The 5,847-nt window shown below is 44.4% G+C and overlaps 1 protein-coding gene across 1 annotated transcript in view; it reads right to left on the bottom strand.

Moving 5' to 3' along the window:
• AS3MT (arsenite methyltransferase) overlaps positions 1-5,847 on the bottom strand; it is a 29,437-nt gene that overhangs the window by 1,436 nt on the left and 22,154 nt on the right. The window lies entirely within an intron of this gene.

Here is a 5,847-nt window from a genome sequence, read left to right as displayed (position 1 = left end):
AACATGCCACTTTAAATAATGGTAATGAATTCATTATAACATAAATTTACAGTCCTACTACTTATTGTTGGTCACTGCAAATAGAGGGTTGTACAAGGCAGGCACAGACTCTACATTCATGAAACTGATAGACTAGTGGACCATTCCCTTTACTAAAGTGACTGACTTCCTGCTGGGCTTGGTCTCTCTGTCCCTCAGTGTCTTCCTTTCCGAAATGAAGAGGTCTGCCTGCATCTGGTGAGATGAGCTTCTGGCAGGGGATCTCCAAGCCTGGAAGAAGGCCAGCTCTGCTGGTTGCTACTGCTAGGACTTCACATCGACTGCATTTCCACCTCTCAGTATACTGGAACTCCTGCTTGAAAGGGTTTGCCCTGGCCTGGTGCAGTGGCTCATGTACTCTGGGAGTAATCCCAGCATTCTGGGAGGGCAACGCAGCAGATCACCTGAGGTCAGGAGTTCGAGACCAACCTGGCCAACGTGGTGAAACCCCGTCTCTACTGAAAATACAAAAATTAGTTGAGCATGGCGGCTACTAGGGAGGCTGAGGCAGGAGAATCGCTTGAACCCTCTTCTTCCCACTCAATGATCTATCTACCAACAGGAGATGGTGATATCAATATCACTTCTAAATGCATGCTTCTAGTTCAAAAAGATCTCAAGACTTGAAGGAAATGAAAGGTGGAGTGCCCAGATAAGCAGTCCTTTCCTGCACCAACATCCTATGAGTCTATGAAAAGTTTAGCTATGGAGAGACGGAGCAGCACACTGGCTTAGAGTGTCAGCTCCAGAATCAGATGTGGGTGCAAATTCGCCACTTTCTAGCTATATGACTTTGGATTTGTAAATGAATCTTTCGGAGCCTCAGTCTCTCCATCTGTCAAATGAAGATAATAAGGGTTATTTTGAGGACTAAATGACAGGGTGCCTTAAACATATTAACTATTCAATAAAAGTTAATTCCTCTATATTACTGCTATGATTGTTAATGCTTTTACTACCATTACTACTAAGACAGTCCATCGCCCTAATCCTGTTAGCATCATTTCAGATGCTGCAGTGTTTTGTTGTTGTTGTTTCTTTTTTTTTTTTTTTTTTGAGAGGGAGTCTCCCTTTATTGCCAAGGCTGGAGTGCAGTGGCATGATCTTGGCTCACTGCAACCTCTGCCTCCCAGGTTCAAGTGATCCTCCTGCCTCAGCCTCCCGAAAAGCTGAGACTACAGGCACCCACCACCACACCCAGCTAATTTTTGTATTTTTAGTAGAGAGGGGGTTTCACCATGTTGGACAGGCTGCTCTTGAACTCCTGACCTCAAGTGATCCACCCGCCTCAGCCTCCCAAAGTGCGGGATTAGAGGCTGGAGCGACTGCGCCCAGCCAGATGCTGCAGTGTTTTAATAGTGTTAATTGTTTTAATGGCAAAATACACTTTGCATATCAGGATTGAAAAGAAGATGAAGAAAAGAAAAGGCAGAAGGACTTTCAAGACGTTAAGTACGTGCAAGACCCTGCATGCCACCTGCATGTACTGTCTGTACTCCAGCGTTTATCATAAAGGTCTTCCGTTTAAAAGAAAAAAAAAAGATAAGAATGTCCTTCCCTAAGAGCACAAGGTTATATTCCTAGGTCACACAGCTGTTTCATTTATTAAAATCTTCCTTCAGTGTCACTTATTCCTATTTCAAAAACTTGAAACTGACCTAAAGACACTGGCACATCTGCAGGCTGAAATAAATTAAAGCAGAAAGGAGACCTTATGTTGGGATAAACCAGTTCAAATATGTGGAATTTTATAATTTATATCTAAGGTCAAGAACCTCCTGTACATGCGTTGCATACACACTGGGAGGGAGAACAAGGGCAGCTACACTGAAAGAAAATGGTCATCTGCAGAAGCAAATTCATTTAATTCCTTTTTTAAAAAAAAATAGCCAGAGTGGCTGGGCACAGTGGCTCACACCTGTCATCCCAGCACTTTGGGAGGTCGAGGCGGGCGGACTGCCTGAGCTCAGGAGTACGCGACCGGCCTGGGCAACATGGTGGAACCTCGTCTCTACTAAAATACAAAAAATGAGCCAGGCGTGGAGGCATGTGCCTGTAGTCCCAGCTACTCAGGAAGCTGAGGCAGGAGAATTGCTTGAACCCAGGAGGCGGAGGAGTGAGCCAAGATCGTGCCACTGCACTTCAGCCTGGGTGACAGAGCGAGACTCTGTCTCAAAAACAAACAAACAAAAAAATTAGCCAGAGTACACTGAAAATGCTGTAGCTCAAGGAAAGACCCTCTTTACTTGTAAGCATTATCTTCTGATAGCTTTTTTTTTTTTTTTTTTGAGACAGAGTCTTGGTCTGTTGCCCAGGCAGGAGTGCAGTGGTGTGATCTCGGCTCACTGCAAGCTCCCCGTCCTGGGTTCACGCCATTCTCCTGCCTCAGTCTCCCGAGTAGCTGGGACTACAGGCGTCAGCCACCACACCCACCTAATTTTTTGTACTTTTAATAGAGATGGGGTTTCACCGTGTTAGCCAGAATGGTCTCGATCTCCTGACCTCGTAATCCACCCGCCTTGGCCTCCCAAAGTGCTGGGATTGTAAGCGTGAGCCACCGCACCCGGCCTTCTGATAGCTTTTATAACCAGTATTTAGGAAACCAGGTTTTAGAAGAATTAGAATGATAAAAACCTTTCAAAATAAATATTGATTCTCATCAGCAGGTTTTCTTATCAATGAACTCTCAGGAGTTTCAAAATATCAGTGACGTATTTTTGAAATGTTTAATGAATTGAATACTCAAAAGCCAGATCTCTCTGCTTTCCACAGTATCACCTTCTTCGAACAACAGAAGAGTCAGAACAGCAGTGTACTGAATAATTTAATAAAGCAAAGAGAGTATCACTCTTCAGCTCTAGGTGGCTTGTATACTGGGCTTGGGTTAGATTCATGCTGGTAATACTGGCTCCAGATTTTGGGGTCCAGGATTCCTATATTTTAGGTTCAATTAACCTTCCCCAACTACAAATGTACCGTTTTTGAAAGTGATTTCTCAAAAAGCTTTGTGCTTTTTTTTTTTTTTTTTTTTTTTTTTGAGGCAGGGTCTTGCTCTGTTGCCCAGGCTGGGGTGCAGTATTGCAATCATGGCTCACTCCAACCTCCACATCCCAGGCTCAAAACGATCCTCCTGCCTCAGCCTCCCAAGTAACTGGGATTATAGGCATTTGCCACCATGCCCAGCTAATTTTTGTATTTTTAGTAGAGACACAGTTTCAGCATGTTGGCCAGCCTGCTCTTGACCCCCTGACCTCAAGTGGTCTGCCAGCCTCAGCTTCCCAAAGTGCTGAGATTGACTGGGCACAGTGGCTCATGCTTGTAATCCCAGCACTTTGGGAGGCCAAGGCAGGTGGATTGCCTGAAGTCAGGAGTTCGAGACCAGCCTGACCAACATGGTAAAACCCCATCTCTACGAAAAATACAAAAATTAGCCGGGCATGATGGTGCACACCTGTAATCCCAGCTACTTGGGAGGCTGAGGCAGGAGAACCGCTTGAACCCAGGAGGCGGAGGTTGCAGTGAGCAAAGATCGTGCCATTGCACTCCAGCCTGGGCAACAAGAGCGAAGCTCTGTCTCAAAAAAAAAAAAAAAAAAAAAAAAAAAAGCTAGTATTGTTTTGTTGTTGTTTATTTGTTTTTGTTTTTTTGAGATGGAGTTGCGCTCTCGTTCCCCAGGCTGGGCAACCTACGTGGGTGGATCACCCGGTGGCGTGAGCCACCACGCCTGGCAAAGTTAGTATTACTGTAACAATGGTTTGTAACTCTACTTTTTGTTTTCCACATGATTTAAGAGACCAGTGCCTTTAACATAATTACTACTTTATGTTTTGGGGACACAAAATGAATAAAGACATAATTTTGTGATATCAAGAACTAGAAAGACCTGGGCATGGTAGTTCATGCCTATAATCCCAGTACTTTGGGAGGCCAAGGCTGGTGGATCATCTGATGTCAGGAGTTCGAGACCAGGCTGGCCAACATGGTGAAACCCCACCTCTACTAAAAATACAAAAAATTAGCTAGGCATGGTGGCTGGCACCTGTAATCCCAGCTACTTGTGAGGCTGGGGCAGGAGAATCACTTGAACCCAGGAAGTGGAGGCTGCAGTGAGCCAAGATTGTGCCACTGCAGTCCAGCCTGGGTGATAGAGTAAAATTCTGTTAAAATAAAAAATAAAAATAAAATAAAATAAAATAAAAACTAAAACGGTTGAGAACAAGCTTTAAAGGAGCAGAATTTTAGTATGTTATTGAAGTTAAGCTGTATAAATTCAAATTAGGCTGTCATAACTATAGGATGTTAAATATTATCAACAAAAAGAGTCAAACTCTAAAATACTTGAAAAGATTTTTTTCTGAGCCAAACAAGTGACCAGTGGCCTGTGACACGGCCCTCAGGAGATCTGCAAACATGTGCCCAAAGTGGTCACCCTATAACTTGGTTTTATACATTTTAGAGAGATATAAGATATCGATCAATACATATAATATGTATATTGGTTCAGGCCAGAAACGTGGGACAACTGGAAGTGGGGGCTTCCAGGTCATAGGCAAATTCAAAGATTTTGTGATTGGCAATTGGTTGAGTTATAATCCAGAGACCTGGGATCAACAGAAGGGAGTGTCTAGGTTGTGATAAGAGGTTGTGGAGACCAAGGTTTTATCATGCAGATGAAGCCTCCAGGTAGCAGGCTTTGGAGAGAATAGATTGTAAATGTTTCTTATCAGATTTAAAGAGTCCGTTCTATCAGTCTTCAGATAATGCTGGTCAGCAGTGTCTGAATTCCAAAAGGGAGGAGGGAATAATGAGGCATGTCCAACTTCTCTTTCCCTTCATGACCTGAACTAGTTTTTCAGGTTAACTTTGGAATGCCTTTGGTCAACAGGAGGGGTCCATTCAGATGATTGGGGGTTTAGAATTTTATTTTTGATTTACTTTCTCCTCATTCTGGCCTAGATTTGTCAGAGGCAACATCAGTGATCACCAAACTTTTATTTTATCTCATTGTGTTGCTGGGGTGGCATGGCTGCCTTCCCTGGGTCCATCCTGTCCCTTGGTGGGACCCCTATGGTCAAGGGGCTTAGAGCCAAAAGACATATAGCGAATCTGAAAGTTCTAGGTCAGGCCAGGCATGGTGGTTCACGCCTGTAATCCCAGCACTTTGGGAGGCTGAGACAGGTTGATCACCTGAGGTCAGGAGTTTGAGACCAGCCTGACCAACATGGTGAAACCCCGTTTCTACTAAAAATATAAATTAGGGCCAGGCACGGTGGCTCATGCCTGTAATCCCAACATTTTGGGAGGCTGAAGTGGGCAGATCACGAGGTCAGGAGTTCGAGACCAGCCTGGCCAATATGGTGAAACTGCATCTCTACTAAAAAAAAAACAAAAATTAGCTGTGTGTGGTGGCAGGCACCTGTAGTCACATCTACTCTGGAGGCTGAGGCAGAAGAATCGCTTGAACTGAGGAGGCGGAGGTGGCAGTGAGCCAAGATCACACCACTGCACTCTAGCCTGGGCAACAGAGCGAGACTCCATCATGAAAAAAAAAAAAGAAAAACAATTAGCTGGGCATGGTGGCGCATGCCTGTAATCACAGCTACTCAGGAGGCTGAGGCAGGAGAATCGCTTGAACCTGTGAGGGAGAGGTTGCAGTGAGACGAGATCACGCCACTGTACCCCAGCCTAGGTGACAGAGCGAGACCCTGTCCCAAAAAAAAGAAAGTTCAAGGTCAGATGGGAATGGATGTGGATAGGCGTTCATAAACCCTTAAAATTTCTTTTTTTTTTTTTTTTTTTTGAGATGGA

This window comes from Mandrillus leucophaeus, unplaced genomic scaffold, assembly GCF_000951045.1.
Source record: "Mandrillus leucophaeus isolate KB7577 unplaced genomic scaffold, Mleu.le_1.0 Scaffold18, whole genome shotgun sequence".
NCBI lineage: Eukaryota > Metazoa > Chordata > Mammalia > Primates > Cercopithecidae > Mandrillus > Mandrillus leucophaeus.
Note: the sequence above shows the minus strand (reverse complement) of the source record. Positions and strands in the feature narration are given on the sequence as shown.